The sequence below is a fragment of the Pseudophryne corroboree genome (genome assembly GCF_028390025.1).
Source record: "Pseudophryne corroboree isolate aPseCor3 chromosome 12 unlocalized genomic scaffold, aPseCor3.hap2 SUPER_12_unloc_1, whole genome shotgun sequence".
NCBI lineage: Eukaryota > Metazoa > Chordata > Amphibia > Anura > Myobatrachidae > Pseudophryne > Pseudophryne corroboree.
In genome coordinates, this window is record NW_026967485.1 from 947,618 (window position 1) to 964,437 (window position 16,820).

A 16,820-nucleotide genomic window follows, 5' to 3' on the forward strand; every position below is an offset into this window, starting at 1 on the left:
TTTTTCTCCCAAACGAAAGACACTAGAATGAAAATTTTAAAGCCTCCTGTTAGTGCTTCATCTACACGTTATAGCCCTGAATTTTCCAATGCCTATCTCTTTGCAAAAGAGAGATATCGGCAAGGAAAAGCTGTATTGTGCCTTTGCATTTTTCTCCCAAACGAAAGACACTAGAATGAAAATGTTAAAGCCTACTGTTAGTGCTTCATCTACACGTTATAGCCCTGAATTTTCCAATGCCTAGCTCTTTGCAAAAGAGAGATATCGGCAAGGAAAAGCTGTATTGTACCTTTGCATTTTTCTCCCAAACGAAAGACACTAGAATGAAAATTTTAAAGCCTCCTGTTAGTGCTTCATCTACACGTTATAGCCCTGAATTTTCCAATGCCTATCTCTTTGCAAAAGAGAGATATCGGCAAGGAAAAGCTGTATTGTACCTTTGCATTTTTCTCCCAAACGAAGGACACTAGAATGAAAATTTTAAAGCCTCCTATTAGTGCTTCATCTACACGTTATAGCCCTGAATTTTCCAATGCCTATCTCTTTGCAAAAGAGAGATATCGGCAAGGAAAAACTGTATTGTACCTTTGCATTTTTCTCCCAAACGAAAGACACTAGAATGAAAATTTTAAAGCCTCCTGTTAGTGCTTCATCTACACGTTATAGCCCTGAATTTTCCAATGCCTATCTCTTTGCAAAAGAGAGATATCGGCAAGGAAAAGCTGTATTGTACCTTTGCATTTTTCTCCCAAACGAAAGACACTAGAATGAAAATTTTAAATCCTACTGTTAGTGCTTCATCTACACGTTATAGCCCTGAATTTTCCAATGCCTAGCTCTTTGCAAAAGAGAGATATCGACAAGGAAAAGCTGTATTGTACCTTTGCATTTTTCTCCCAAACGAAAGACACTAGAATGAAAATTTTAAAGCCTCCTGTTAGTGCTTCATATACACGTTATAGCCCTGAATTTTCCAATGCCTATCTCTTTGCAAAAGAGAGATATCGGCAAGGAAAAGCTGTATTGTACCTTTGCATTTTTCTCCCAAACGAAGGACACTAGAATGAAAATTTTAAAGCCTCCTGTTAGTGCTTCATCTACACGTAATAGCCCTGAATTTTCCAATGCCTATCTCTTTGCAAAAGAGAGATATCGGCAAGGAAATGCTGTATTGTACCTTTGCATTTTTCTCCCAAACGAAAGACACTAGAATGAAAATTTTAAAGCCTCCTGTTAGTGCTTCATCTACACGTTATAGCCCTGCATTTTCCAATGCCTATCTCTTTGCAAAAGAGAGATATCGGCAAGGAAAAGTTGCATTGTACTTTTGCATTTTTCTCCCAAACGAAAGACACTAGAATGAAAATTGTAAAGCCTCCTGTTAGTGCTTCATCTACACGTTATAGTCCTGCATTTTCCAATGCCTATCTCTTTGCAAAAGAGAGATATCGGCAAGGAAAAGCTGTATTGTACCTTTGCATTTTTCTCCCAAACGAAAGACACTAGAATGAAAATGTTAAAGCGTACTGTTAGTGCTTCATCTACACGTTATAGCCCTGAATTTTCCAATGCCTATCTCTTTGCAAAAGAGAGATATCGGCAAGGAAAAGCTGTATTGTACCTTTGCATTTTTCTCCCAAACGAAAGACACTAGAATGAAAATTTTAAAGCCTCCTGTTAGTGCTTCATCTACACGTTATAGCCCTGAATTTTCCAATGCCTAGCTCTTTGCAAAAGAGAGATATCGGCAAGGAAAAGCTGTATTGTACCTTTGCATTTTTCTCCCAAACGAAAGACACTAGAATGAAAATTTTAAAGCCTCCTGTTAGTGCTTCATCTACACGTTATAGCCCTGAATTTTCCAATGCCTATCTCTTTGCAAAAGAGAGATATCGGCAAGGAAAAGCTGTATTGTACCTTTGCATTTTTCTCCCAAACGAAGGACACTAGAATGAAAATTTTAAAGCCTCCTATTAGTGCTTCATCTACACGTTATAGCCCTGAATTTTCCAATGCCTATCTCTTTGCAAAAGAGAGATATCGGCAAGGAAAAGCTGTATTGTACCTTTGCATTTTTCTCCCAAACGAAGTACAATAGAATGAAAATGTTAAAGCCTCCTGTTAGTGCTTCATCTACACGTTATAGCCCTGAATTTTCCAATGCCTATCTCTTTGCAAAAGAGAGATATCGGCAAGGAAAAGCTGTATTGTACCTTTGCATTTTTTTCCCAAACGAAAGACACTAGAATGAAAATTTTAAAGCCTCCTGTTAGTGCTTCATCTACACGTTATAGCCCTGAATTTTCCAATGCCTATCTCTTTGCAAAAGAGAGATATCGGCAAGGAAATGCTGTATTGTACCTTTGCATTTTTCTCCCAAACGAAAGACACTAGAATGAAAATTTTAAAGCCTCCTGTTAGTGCTTCATCTACACGTTATAGCCCTGCATTTTCCAATGCCTATCTCTTTGCAAAAGAGAGATATCGGCAAGGAAAAGCTGCATTGTACTTTTGCATTTTTCTCCCAAACGAAGGACACTAGAATGAAAATTTTAAAGCCTCCTGTTAGTGCTTCATCTACACGTTATAGCCCTGAATTTTCCAATGCCTATTTCTTTGCAAAAGAGAGATATCGGCAAGGAAAAGCTGTATTGTACCTTTGCATTTTTCTCCCAAACGAAAGACACTAGAATGAAAATTTTAAAGCCTACTGTTAGTGCTTCATCTACACGTTATAGCCCTGAATTTTCCAATGCTTAGCTCTTTGCAAAAGAGAGATATCGGCAAGGAAAAGCTGTATTGTACCTTTGCATTTTTCTCCCAAACGAAAGACACTAGAATGAAAATTTTAAAGCCTCCTGTTAGTGCTTCATCTACACGTTATAGCCCTGAATTTTCCAATGCCTATCTCTTTGCAAAAGAGAGATATCGGCAAGGAAAAGCTGTATTGTACCTTTGCTTTTTTCTCCCAAACGAAAGACACTAGAATGAAAATTTTAAAGCCTCCTATTAGTGCTTCATCTACACGTTATAGCCCTGAATTTTCCAATGCCTATCTCTTTGCAAAAGAGAGATATCGGCAAGGAAAAGCTGCATTGTACTTTTGCATTTTTCTCCCAAACGAAAGACACTAGAATGAAAATTTTAAAGCCTCCTGTTAGTGCTTCATCTACACGTTATAGCCCTGAATTTTCCAATGCCTAGCTCTTTGCAAAAGAGAGATATTGGCAAGGAAAAGCTGTATTGTACCTTTGCATTTTTCTCCCAAACGAAAGACACTAGAATGAAAATTTAAAAGCCTCCTGTTAGTGCTTCATCTACGCGGTATAGCCCTGAATTTTCCAATGCCTAGCTCTTTGCAAAAGAGAGATATCGGCAAGGAAAAGCTGTATTGTACCTTTGCATTTTTCTCCCAAACGAAAGACACTAGAATGAAAATTTTAAAGCCTCCTGTTAGTGCTTCATCTACACGTTATAGCCCTGAATTTTCCAATGCCTATCTCTTTGCAAAAGAGAGATATCGGCAAGGAAATGCTGTATTGTACCTTTGCATTTTTCTCCCAAACGAAAGACACTAGAATGAAAATTTTAAAGCCTCCTGTTAGTGCTTCATCTACACGTTATAGCCCTGCATTTTCCAATGCCTATCTCTTTGCAAAAGAGAGATATCGGCAAGGAAAAGCTGCATTGTACTTTTGCATTTTTCTCCCAAACGAAAGACACTAGAATGAAAATTTTAAAGCCTCCTGTTAGTGCTTCATCTACACGTTATTGCCCTGAATTTTCCAATGCCTAGCTCTTTGCAAAAGAGAGATATTGGCAAGGAAAAGCTGTATTGTACCTTTGCATTTTTCTCCCAAACGAAAGACACTAGAATGAAAATTTTAAAGCCTCCTGTTAGTGCTTCATCTACACGTTATAGCCCTGAATTTTCCAATGCCTATCTCTTTGCAAAAGAGAGATATCGGCAAGGAAAAACTGTATTGTACCTTTGCATTTTTCTCCCAAACGAAAGACACTAGAATGAAAATTTTAAAGCCTCCTGTTAGTGCTTCATCTACACGTTATAGCCCTGAATTTTCCAATGCCTATCTCTTTGCAAAAGAGAGATATCGGCAAGGAAAAGCTGTATTGTACCTTTGCATTTTTCTCCCAAACGAAGGACACTAGAATGAAAATTTTAAAGCCTCCTATTAGTGCTTCATCTACACGTTATAGCCCTGAATTTTCCAATGCCTATCTCTTTGCAAAAGAGAGATATCGGCAAGGAAAAGCTGTATTGTACCTTTGCATTTTTCTCCCAAACGAAGTACACTAGAATGAAAATGTTAAAGCCTCCTGTTAGTGCTTCATCTACACGTTATAGCCCTGAATTTTCCAATGCCTATCTCTTTGCAAAAGAGAGATATCGGCAAGGAAAAGCTGTATTGTACCTTTGCATTTTTCTCCCAAACGAAAGACACTAGAATGAAAATTTTAAAGCCTCCTGTTAGTGCTTCATCTACACGTTATAGCCCTGAATTTTCCAATGCCTATCTCTTTGCAAAAGAGAGATATCGGCAAGGAAATGCTGTATTGTACCTTTGCATTTTTCTCCCAAACGAAAGACACTAGAATGAAAATTTTAAAGCCTCCTGTTAGTGCTTCATCTACACGTTATAGCCCTGCATTTTCCAATGCCTATCTCTTTGCAAAAGAGATATATCGGCAAGGAAAAGCTGCATTGTACTTTTGCATTTTTCTCCCAAACGAAAGACACTAGAATGAAAATTTTAAAGCCTCCTGTTAGTGCTTCATCTACACGTTATAGCCCTGAATTTTCCAATGCCTAGCTCTTTGCAAAAGAGAGATATTGGCAAGGAAAAGCTGTATTGTACCTTTGCATTTTTCTCCCAAACGAAAGACACTAGAATGAAAATTTTAAAGCCTCCTGTTAGTGCTTCATCTACACGATATAGCCCTGAATTTTCCAATGCCTATCTCTTTGCAAAAGAGAGATATCGGCAAGGAAAAGCTGTATTGTACCTTTGCATTTTCCTCCCAAACGAAGGACACTAGAATGAAAATTTTAAAGCCTCCTGTTAGTGCTTCATCTACACGTTATAGCCCTGAATTTTCCAATGCCTATTTCTTTGCAAAAGAGAGATATCGGCAAGGAAAAGCTGTATTGTACCTTTGCATTTTTCTCCCAAACGAAAGACACTAGAATGAAAATTTTAAAGCCTACTGTTAGTGCTTCATCTACACGTTATAGCCCTGAATTTTCCAATGCCTAGCTCTTTGCAAAAGAGAGATATCGGCAAGGAAAAGCTGTATTGTACCTTTGCATTTTTCTCCCAAACGAAAGACACTAGAATGAAAATTTTAAAGCCTCCTGTTAGTGCTTCATCTACACGTTATAGCCCTGAATTTTCCAATGCCTATCTCTTTGCAAAAGAGAGATATCGGCAAGGAAAAGCTGTATTGTACCTTTGCTTTTTTCTCCCAAACGAAAGACACTAGAATGAAAATTTTAAAGCCTCCTATTAGTGCTTCATCTACACGTTATAGCCCTGAATTTTCCAATGCCTATCTCTTTGCAAAAGAGAGATATCGGCAAGGAAAAGCTGCATTGTACTTTTGCATTTTTCTCCCAAACGAAAGACACTAGAATGAAAATTTTAAAGCCTCCTGTTAGTGCTTCATCTACACGTCATAGCCCTGAATTTTCCAATGCCTAGCTCTTTGCAAAAGAGAGATATTGGCAAGGAAAAGCTGTATTGTACCTTTGCATTTTTCTCCCAAACGAAAGACACTAGAATGAAAATTTAAAAGCCTCCTGTTAGTGCTTCATCTACACGGTATAGCCCTGAATTTTCCAATGCCTAGCTCTTTGCAAAAGAGAGATATCGGCAAGGAAAAGCTGTATTGTACCTTTGCATTTTTCTCCCAAACGAAAGACACTAGAATGAAAATTTTAAAGCCTCCTGTTAGTGCTTCATCTACACGTTATAGCCCTGAATTTTCCAATGCCTATCTCTTTGCAAAAGAGAGATATCGGCAAGGAAATGCTGTATTGTACCTTTGCATTTTTCTCCCAAACGAAAGACACTAGAATGAAAATTTTAAAGCCTCCTGTTAGTGCTTCATCTACACGTTATAGCCCTGCATTTTCCAATGCCTATCTCTTTGCAAAAGAGAGATATCGGCAAGGAAAAGCTGCATTGTACTTTTGCATTTTTCTCCCAAACGAAAGACACTAGAATGAAAATTTTAAAGCCTCCTGTTAGTGCTTCATCTACACGTTATTGCCCTGAATTTTCCAATGCCTAGCTCTTTGCAAAAGAGAGATATTGGCAAGGAAAAGCTGTATTGTACCTTTGCATTTTTCTCCCAAACGAAAGACACTAGAATGAAAATTTTAAAGCCTCCTGTTAGTGCTTCATCTACACGTTATAGCCCTGAATTTTCCAATGCCTATCTCTTTGCAAAAGAGAGATATCGGCAAGGAAAAACTGTATTGTACCTTTGCATTTTTCTCCCAAACGAAAGACACTAGAATGAAAATTTTAAAGCCTCCTGTTAGTGCTTCATCTACACGTTATAGCCCTGAATTTTCCAATGCCTATCTCTTTGCAAAAGAGAGATATCGGCAAGGAAAAGCTGTATTGTACCTTTGCATTTTTCTCCCAAACGAAGGACACTAGAATGAAAATTTAAAAGCCTCCTGTTAGTGCTTCATCTACACGGTATAGCCCTGAATTTTCCAATGCCTATCTCTTTGCAAAAGAGAGATATCGGCAAGGAAAAGCTGTATTGTACCTTTGCATTTTTCTCCCAAACGAAATACACTAGAATGAAAATTTTAAAGCCTCCTGTTAGTGCTTCATCTACACGTTATAGCCCTAAATTTTCCAATGCCTAGCTCTTTGCAAAAGAGAGATATTGTGCTTCCTAGCTGTTTTTTTATAAAATCACTTAATTAAATCTAACTCTGATTACGTCAGAGAAGGCCAGGTACCCTACACCATAAGAGGGGGTTTGAAATTTTGACTTGTCTACTTAAAGATCACCAAAATCTGATGACAAGGTCAATTACATCCCTGGGTGGGATTGAACCTCCAACCTTTTGGTTAATAGCCCATGTAAGTGCAAGAAATCCTGAAGCACTCACTCATCATGGGAAAGTACCAATGTGTATCTTGATTATTGACTTTTTAAAGTTTTTCTAGGAAACGTTCTAGATGAATGATTATTAGCCTTTGTCAGTATTGACTTTTGCAAGGTGTCTCTGTGGCGCAATCAGTTAGTGTGTAAGGCTATTAACCAAAAGGTTGGTGGTTCAATCCCACCCAGGGACTTAATTGACCTTGTTATCAGATTTTGGTGATCTTTAAGTAGACAAGTCAAAATTTCAAACCCACTGTTATGGTGTAGGGTACCTGGCCTTCTCTGATGTTTAGATTTGATTCAGTGATTTTATAAAAACAGCTAGGAAGCACAATTTAGCAGTGGGTTGCAGAGAAAAAGAAATATGCTGGCAGAAAAATCCAATTGAGTGATTAAACAGCTCTTCATTTTCTGGCTTTATTTTTATACTAACAAATTTGTTCTCTGAAAAGTGTCCACAAAGCCAAGTCTCTGATTAACACCTTTGTAGGGATGGTTTTTCACCTATTACTAAATTAAACTTGCTTCATTGGAAAGGCAGCAAGATGCATCCTCATTTCAATGTCTACTGAAATAATACAGGTTGACACCAGGAAACATTAACGCCACTGCATCCTTGCTGCTTTCGCATGTGGAAGTCTGTTTAATGTGAAAACAAGGTGATATCTAATTAGCACACAGGTAAGGAATTAAGAAAATCTTTATTTAAGGGTGAAGATGTTTCTCACAAAATCGTTGCCCCAATGCATCATTGAAATTCAAGCTGGAAAGATGATTTTAATATATCACTTGTACATTTTGCATTGCTCTTCTGGTGACAATGTAGTTTGTTTTTGTCAATTACCATTTTAATAATCGGGTAAAGAAAATTAATTGGATTTTTGAAAGAAAACAATACTGTCAATATACTATTAAAACAAATTAAAATGGTAAAAGTTATTGTACTTTAAGTAAAAATAAAAGAGCAAAAATATCAATCCCAGTTTTTGATTACTTTAATTAACAAAAAAAAATGCACATAGCAATGGATAGTTTCGATCAATCAACCTCTGGGTTATGGGCCCAGCATGCTTCCATTGCACTACTCTGCTGCTCATGGAAGTGTAAGAGATCCTGAAGACTAAATTGATTAAAGGCCTAAAAGTACTGGACTATAAGGAAAGACTTACTAGGCTGAATATTTATACACTAGAAAAGAGGTGCCTAAGAGGAGATATTATTAATATCTTCAAATATGTAAAGATACATAACAAAGAGTTATCAGAGGAATTATTTATTAAACGAACACGTGGTCACTCGCTGCGACTGGAGGAAAGTTCAGAACGCAATGGAGGAAAGGTTTCTTCACTGTTAGGGCAATCAGGATGTGGAATTCCCTGCCAGGGAAGGTGGTAATGGCGGACTCTGTAATTGGATTTAAAAAAGGAATGGATACATTTCTGAATGAAAAAGCTATCCAAGGTTATAATACTTAAAATATCAACATGGTTAATCCGGGGGTAACATGAGTTATAGTAGCTAACTAGTCATAAAACATTATTCAGCAAGTATGTAGAATCATCACAACTTAAAACAGGTTGAACACGATGGGCAATTTGCCTCTATTCAACCTCAAAAACTATGTTACTATATTACTATGTTATTGTAGTATACAGAACACCACAATGCAATGAGCAGTGATAGTGAGCACTGATGAGGATACTAGAACTGACACTGAGCAGCAAGATGCAGCACTGGACTATTAGTAATGTACTGTAGTATGCTGAGCACCACAATGCAGCACAAGACAATGAGCAGTGATACTGAGCACTGATGAGGATACTACTGAGAACTGACACTGAGCAGGAGAGACACACTACTAGTATTACTGAGCAGCAATAAGTAACCACTGATACTGAGCACTGATATTGAGATTTCCACTGAGAGAACATAGCCACGTCCTCTCCGCTCTCTCTTCAATGCACGAGTAAAAATGGCAGCAACGCGCAGCTCTTTATATGGAATCCGAATCTCGCGAGAATCCGACAGCGGGATGATGACATTTTCCCTTGTTCAGGTTTTCCGAGTCAGGCGGGAACAACCGAGCCTGCCTCGGACCAGTGTAAACAACGTGGAGTTCGTGGGGAATTCGGTTCTCGGAGAACCGAACCCGCTCCTCTCTACCTTATACCCATCAATTTTTTTATTTTCAATCTAAGCCCCTGCAGTTTTCTGTAAGCATCTGCTTCGCTATGATGATCAACAAGTCACAAGGGCAAACACTCAGGGTTTGAGGCGTAGATCTTAGGACCAGCTGCTACAAGCATGGCAGAGGTGTCACTATCACTGGTGACACCCAGAGAGGTGGCGAGGGAGATTGTAATGCAGTGCGCGCAGATAAGCAGCGCAATGGTAAAAAGGAGGCATGGTTTCATAGGTAGGGGCGTGGCCTGGTGGCCTGAATCTACATTTTGTTGCTCCGGGTGTCCCGGGGGTTGGGGGCTGCACCCGGGGACTAGTGTGTGAGCGGTGCTGGCTCCTGCACAGTGACAGGGCATGGCCACCCAGCATGACGCCTCCCTTCTTGACCATGCTGTAATTGCAGTCGCACTGCAGTTCAGCGTGATCATAAAAAATGGTGTAGGCTCCTGCTGGTGCAGACTGTATGTGCGCGCAGGAAGCCGCCACCATTTTTGTGATCACAGCGGCTGAATGTGATGTCATACAGCCGCTGTGACCACGCCCCCTGTGTCTCCTCCGTTGCAGACCCCATTTTGAAGCCTTGCCCCCGCACCGCTCCATCCCTGACTTGGAAATGGAGTGTTGCTGACCCACCTCTCCCCCCCTTCCCCGCCCCGATTGACAGGCAGAGGCGATCACATTCTCTGCGGGGTGCCGCAGAAAATGCAGGCACATGCGTATGCTCTTAGCAATTTTTGCAGTTGGATCGCTTATTGTGATTGCAATCCAACCTGAATCAGGCCCTATTACCTATCACAATGCGCTGCGGGCAGTACAAAATTGGGTTAATATAGGAGAAAAACCCCCAGACCTGTGCTCCTTAACTGTACCTGGTGGCTAGTGGAGCGGCTGCCCAGTAATCAGTGTCCACCGCAGTGCGCACACGGCCCACCCCCTACGGCCTCGCTCCCCTTCATCAGCGGCCTCGTGATCCGGAAGGGTGGTGTGTGTGTGACTGACCTTAGGATGAAACCGGAGCCTCCGCTGCAGTGACCCAGCAACCAGGGCACGGGAGTATACAGCGCCGCTGGGAGTGATGAAGCTGCAGTAAAGATGTCTATTAGACCTAGCCTGCTGCAGCCCTTGTAGATTCTCATAAAACAAGTTCTTCTTTTCTTGTCAAAATTAATAGCTAAGAATAGGCTGCCTGAGGCAGGCCCCTGTTAATTGGCCTGCTACTGAAGGCACCAACTACAAACTGAGCTCCCTGTTCATGGAAGCGGGGTTATAGAGGAGAATGCACTGAGCTTCTTGGGAACAGTCAAAAGCTTTGAGCCGGTTGGTGCCTCAGATCAAGATCCTACTCTACACCCCAATGTGAATCCTTGTGGAGTCCAGTGTACCCCACAGAAGAAATTAATGTGTCACACCCATTGGCAGCAACCTTAGAATAGCTGCTGACGGGCACAATTGAGAAAGGAAGGGGGGGGGGGGGGACATTTGAATCCAGCACATAGATGCAATTCAAATATGTAATTTGTACCTTCCTATTTTAAAATATAATGGATGAACCTCACCCTGTGAGAACAATCTTCATGATCAAGAGATCTAATATGTAAAATAAGTATGAGTTGGGATAGGGCTGGGGAGGGTGGCAGCTCGGGCAGCCCCTCCCCCGTCAAGTTAAGGAGATTCAACTGAGGAAGCACAAGGGAACTCTCGTCTGGGGACAACAACTGCAGGGAGACCACATCTTTTCAGATGAACATGGGAGGGCGGAAGGCTGCCTAATACTGAAGCACCATCAAATATCAAACCATATCCAACAACTAGTACAAGCATTCCTGGGGGAAGGTCTGCAGCAGACGGATTTGCATACGGTGATGTCATCCAAGCAGTGGGCCAAAGTTGGCTGGAACCCTCATCTGCATATAAAAAGAGAAAAGGGGCATGCAGGGCATGGCGGCCTTTTGCAGTGCTTGGATGACCCCTAGTTCGCATTAAACACCCCCACCCTCCTTTGGTGTGGGGCTCATGTTGGCCATGCCCCATCCCCTGAAGCATTCATGCTGATTTCTTGCAGCAGCTGGGCACTGTAACAGCTCCAGAGCTGCTCTGTAAGGCAAGTAAAAGGGTGTGGGCCCTGCAGCACCACCTGTAGTTCGCATTGTGCGTTGGAAGGCACAAAGTAAGCAGACGGGAGGAGAAGTCAGGATAGTACACAAGGGCATCCTTTTCTCTTAGTCCGTAGAGGATGCTGGGGTCACATTAAGAACCATGGGGTATAGACGGGATCCGCAAGAGACATGGGCACTTTAAGACTTTCAAAGGGTGTGAACTGGCTCCTCCCTCTATGCCCCTCCTCCAGACTCCAGTTATAGGAACTGTGCCCAGGGAGACGGACATTTCGAGGAAAGGATTTATTGTTAAACTAAGGTGAGCATCTTACCAGCTCACACCTTAAGCATGCCGCAGAACGTGGCATTCAACAGAACACAAGCCAACGGCATGAACAATTGCAGCAAAAAGCTGACCAGAACCGTAACACAACATGTGTATAACCACAAGTAATAACTGCAGACACAGTATGGACTGGGACGGGTGCCCAGCATCCTCTACGTACTAAGAGAAAAGGATTTACCGGTAGGTATTAAAATCCTATTTTCTCATACGACCTAGAGGATGCTGGGGTCACATTAAGAACCATGGGGTTATACCAAAGCTCTTGAACGGGTGGGAGAGTGCGTACGACTCTGCAGCACCGAATGACCCAACTTGAGGTTATCATCAGCCAAGGTATCAAACTTGTAAAACTTAGCAAAAGTGTTTACTAAATAGCTGCTCGGCAAAGTTGCAATGCCGAGACTCCCCGACCAGCTGCCCAGGATGAACCCACCTTTCTAGTAGAATGGGTCTTCACCTAATTCAGTAACGGCAATCCTGCCGTGGAATGAGCATGCTGAATCTTACCACAGATCCAGCGCATAATGGTCTGCATGGAAGCAGGACACCCAATCATGTTGGGAGCATACAGGACAAACAGAGCCTCTGTTTTCCTAATCTGAACCGTTCTGGTGACATAAATTTTCAAAGTTCTGACCACAGCCAGAGACTTTGACTCAACGAAGGTGTCAGTGGCCAAAGGCACCATGTGGAAAGATGAACCACCTTCGGCAGAAATTGTTGACGTGTCCTCAATTCTGCTCTATCTTCATGAAAGATCAAATAAAGGCTCTTGTGATACTGCATGGTTTGTACTGTTTTCCATGTGCTCCCAGATCTTTCAAGCAAGTAGCATGGTCAAGAAAGTTCTGTTTGAAAAGAAACAAACATTTACTGTCATTGTTATGCAAATAAACTTACATTAAAGCTAACAAGAAAGCACACTCGTTCTGTCTTTTAAACTGATAAAAGAAACCCCAATAATATGGGGCATGCAAAAATTGAGATAAAACTCAGTTTTGCTCCTCTCCACGGAAATCTTTAATAAAAGGCGAAATATTTGTTAGTTCTGAAGAGAAACCAGAGCATGACCAAGATTCCACCTGTCGCCTGAGTGCCATGCCAGCAGTTCTCATTCAGCTCAAAGTGAGCACCCAATTTGAATGAAAGAAAGCAGATTTCTCACCAGGCTTCCCCTTGCTATAAACATGGTTTGTACTCTTTTCCATGTGCTCCCAGATCTTTCAAACAATTAGTGTGGTCAAGAAAGTTCTGTTTGAAAAGAAACAAACATTTACTGTCATTTCTATGCAAATGAGCTTACATTAAAGCACACTCGTTCTATCTTTAAACCAATAAAATAAAACCCCAATAAGATGGGGCATGCAAAAATTGAGATAAAACTCAGTTTTGCTCCTCTCCACGGAAATCTTTAGTAAAAGGCGAAAGATTTGTTCGTTCTGAAGAGAAACCACAGCATGACCAAGATTCTACCTGTCGCCTGAGTGCCATGCCAGCAGTCCTCATTCAGCTCAAAGTGAGCACCCAATTTGAAAGAAAGAAAGCAGATTTCTCACCAGGCTTCCCCTTGCTATAAACATGGTTTGTACTCTTTTCCATGTGCTCCCAGATCTTTCAAGCAATTAGTATAGTCAAGAAAGTTCTGTTTGAAAAGAAACAAACATTTACTGTCATTTCTACGCAAATGAGCTTACATTAAAGCACACTCGTTCTATCTTTAAACTGATAAAAGAAACTCCAATAAGACGGGGCATGCAAAAATTGAGATAAAACTCAGTTTTGCTCCTCTCCATGGAAATCTTTAGTAAAAGGCGAAAGATTTGTTCGTTCTGAAGAGAAACCAGAGCATGACCAAGATTCCACCTGTCGCCTGAGTGCCATGCCAGCAGTCCTCATTCAGCTCAAAGTGAGCACCCAATTTGAAAGAAAGAAAGCAGATTTCTCACCAGGCTTCCCCTTGCTATAAGCATGGTTTGTACTCTTTTCCATGTGCTCCCAGATCTTTCAAGCAATTAGTATGGTCAAGAAAGTTCTGCTTGAAAAGAAACAGACATTTATTGTCATTGTTATGCAAATAAACTTACATTAAAGCTAACAAGAAAGCACACTCGTTCTGTCTTTAATCCGATAAAAGAAACCCCAATAATATGGGGCATGCAAAAATTGAGATAAAACTCGGTTTTGCTCCTCTCCACGGAAATCTTTAGTAAAAGGCGAAAGATTTGTTCGTTCTGAAGAGAAACCAGAGCATGACCAAGATTTTTATCTGAAAATATGTGTTCTCCCTGCAGTTGTTGTCCCCAGATGAGAGTTCCCTTGTGCTGCCTCAGTTGAATCTCCTTTACTTGACAGGGGGATGCTCGAGCAGCGACCCTCCCCAGCTCTAGCCCAACTCCTACTTACCTGCCAGGTGAGATACTATGATCATGAAGGTGCTTCTCCCAGGGCAAGGCTCACCCATTGCACTCTGGGTGTGCTGCTTCTGCGATTTCCCCAAATGTGGGAAACTTGACTGCATAATTTGTGTTTCCCCTGGTCGGCTCTCGTATAATTCAGATCTCTTTGTCTCAGGTCTCTCTCCAGCCTAGTTTGCTGTCTGTTTCTACTTCTCTTTTCTTGAGCCGCTCCCTTCTATGCCCTTGCGCACTATCCTGACTTCTCCCGTCTGCTTACTTCGTGCCTTCCAACGCACAATGCAAACTACAGGTAGTGCTGCAGGACCCACACCCTTTTACTTGCCTTACAGAGCGTCTCTGGAGCAGTTACAGTGCCCAGCTGCTGCAAGAAATCAGCTTGAATGCTTCAGGGGCTGGGGAATAGCCAACATGAGCCCCACACCGAAGGAGGGTGGAGGTGTGTAATGCGAACTAGGGGTCATCCAAGCGCCGCAAAAGGCCGCCATGCCCTGCACGCCCCTTGTCTCTTTTCATTTGCAGACGAGGGTTGAAGCCAACTTTGACCCACTGTTTGGATGACATCACCATATGCAAATCCATCTGCTGCAGGCCTTCCCCCAGGAATGCTTGCACTAGTTGTTGCATTTGGTTTGTTGTTTGGGGGTGCTTCAGTATTAGGCAGCCTTCTGCCCTCCCATGTTCATCTGAAAATATGTGTTCTCCCTGCAGTTGTTGTCCCCAGATGAGAGTTCCCTTGTGCTGCCTCAGTTGAATCTCCTTTACTTGACAGAGATGTGCCTGAGCAGCGGCCCTCCCCAGCCCTATCCCAAATCATACTTATTTTGCATAGGCGATACCATGGTCATGAAGATTGTTCTCCCAGGGTGAGGTTCATTCATTGCATTCTGGGTATGCTGACCCCTGTGATTTCCCCAAATGTGGGAAACTCGACTGCATTATTTGTGGTAGTGGGGGACTGTGTTTGTGCTTTCCTCTGGTCAGCTCTGGTAAAAATCAGATTTCTTTATCTCAGATCTTCCTCTAGCCTTGTTCTTCTTTGGAGAGTTCCCTTGTGCTGCCTCAGTGTGTATGGTTATTAATCAAAAGGTTGGTGGTTCAATCCCACTAAGGGACGTAATTGACCTTGTTATCAGATTTTGGTGATATTTAAGTAGACAAGTCAAAATTTCAAACCCCCTGTTATGGTGTAGTATACCTGGCCTTCTCTGATGTAATCAGAGTTAGATTTGATTCAGTGATTTTATAAAAACAGCTAGGAAGCACAATTTAGCAGTGGGTTGCAGAGAAAAAGAAATATGCTGGCAAAAAAATCCAATTGAGTGATTAAACAGCTCTTCATTTTCTGGCTTTATTTTTATGCTAACAAATTTGTTCTCTGAAAAGTGTCCACAAAGCCAAGTCTCTGATTAACACCTTTGTAGGGATGGTTTTTCACCTATTACTAAATTAAACTTGCTTCATTGGAAAGGCAGCAAGATGCATCCTCATTTCAATGTCTACTGAAATAATACAGGTTGACACCAGGAAACATTAACGCCACTGCATCCTTGCTGCTTTCGCATGTGGAAGTCTGTTTAATGTGAAAACAAGGTGATATCTAATTAGCACACAGGTAAGGAATTAAGAAAATCTTTATTTAAGGGTGAAGGTGTTTCTCACAAAATCGTTGCCCCAATGCATCATTGAAATTCAAGCTGGAAAGATGATTTTAATATATCACTTGTACATTTTGTATTGCTCTTCTGGTGACAATGTAGTTTGTTTTTGTCAATTACCATTTTAATAATAGGGTAAAGAAAATTAAGTGGATTTTTGAAAGAAAACAATACTGTCAATATACTATTAAAACAAATTAAAATGGTAAAAGTTAGTGTACTTTAAGTAAAAATAAAAGAGCAAAAATATCAATCCCAGTTTTGGATTACTTTAATTAACAAAAAAAATGCATATAGCAGAGGATAGTTTCAATCTGCCTACCTCTGGGTTATGGGCCCAGCATTTTTCCATTGCAGTACTCTGCTGCACATGTAAGTGCAAGAGATCCTGAAGCACTCACTCATCATGGGAAAGTACCAATGTGTTTCTTCGTTGGTTGATGGAAGAAACATCTTACAAAAACTCTCCAGATTATTGACTTTTTAAAGTTTTTCTAGGAAACGTTCTAGATGAATGCTTATTAGCCTTTGTCAGTATGTACGTTTGTAAAGTGTCTCTGTGGCGCAATCTGTTAGTGTGTTTGGTTATTAATCAAAGGGTTGGTGGTTCAATCCCACCCAGGGATGTAATTGACCTTGTTATCAGATTTTGGTGATCTTTAAGTAGACAAGTCAAAATTTCAAACCCCCTTCTTATGGTGTAGGGTACCTGGCCTACTCTGATGTAATCAGAGTTAGATTTGAATCAGTGATTTTATAAAAAAAAACAGCTAGGAAGCACAATTTAGCAGTGGGTTGCAGAGAAAAAGAAATATGCTGGCAGAAAAATCCAATTGAGTGATTAAACAGCTCTTCATTTTCTGGCTTTATTTTTATGCTAACGAATTTGTTCTCTGAAAAGTGTCCACAAAGCCAAGTCTCTGATTAACACCTTTGTAGGGATGGTTTTTCACCTATTACTAAATTAAACTTGCTT

The 16,820-nt window shown here is 41.0% G+C and overlaps 6 non-coding genes across 6 annotated transcripts; 2 read left to right on the top strand and 4 right to left on the bottom strand.

The window, feature by feature from the left end:
- Positions 1-12,724: 12,724 nt before the first annotated feature.
- On the bottom strand, positions 12,725-12,840 carry LOC134982431 (U5 spliceosomal RNA). The gene has a single exon (XR_010191128.1). It is a non-coding gene; the product is annotated as a U5 spliceosomal RNA (small nuclear RNA).
- Positions 12,841-13,115: 275 nt separating this feature from the next.
- On the bottom strand, positions 13,116-13,231 carry LOC134982396 (U5 spliceosomal RNA). The gene has a single exon (XR_010191095.1). It is a non-coding gene; the product is annotated as a U5 spliceosomal RNA (small nuclear RNA).
- A 274-nt stretch (positions 13,232-13,505) lies between these two features.
- Positions 13,506-13,621, bottom strand: LOC134982420 (U5 spliceosomal RNA). Its single transcript, XR_010191118.1, has one exon. It is a non-coding gene; the product is annotated as a U5 spliceosomal RNA (small nuclear RNA).
- Positions 13,622-13,907: 286 nt separating this feature from the next.
- Positions 13,908-14,023, bottom strand: LOC134982366 (U5 spliceosomal RNA). Its single transcript, XR_010191068.1, has one exon. It is a non-coding gene; the product is annotated as a U5 spliceosomal RNA (small nuclear RNA).
- A 144-nt stretch (positions 14,024-14,167) lies between these two features.
- LOC134982915 (U1 spliceosomal RNA) lies at positions 14,168-14,330 on the top strand. Its single transcript, XR_010191544.1, has one exon. It is a non-coding gene; the product is annotated as a U1 spliceosomal RNA (small nuclear RNA).
- A 671-nt stretch (positions 14,331-15,001) lies between these two features.
- LOC134982586 (U1 spliceosomal RNA) lies at positions 15,002-15,165 on the top strand. Its single transcript, XR_010191269.1, has one exon. It is a non-coding gene; the product is annotated as a U1 spliceosomal RNA (small nuclear RNA).
- The last annotated feature ends 1,655 nt before the right edge of the window (positions 15,166-16,820 follow it).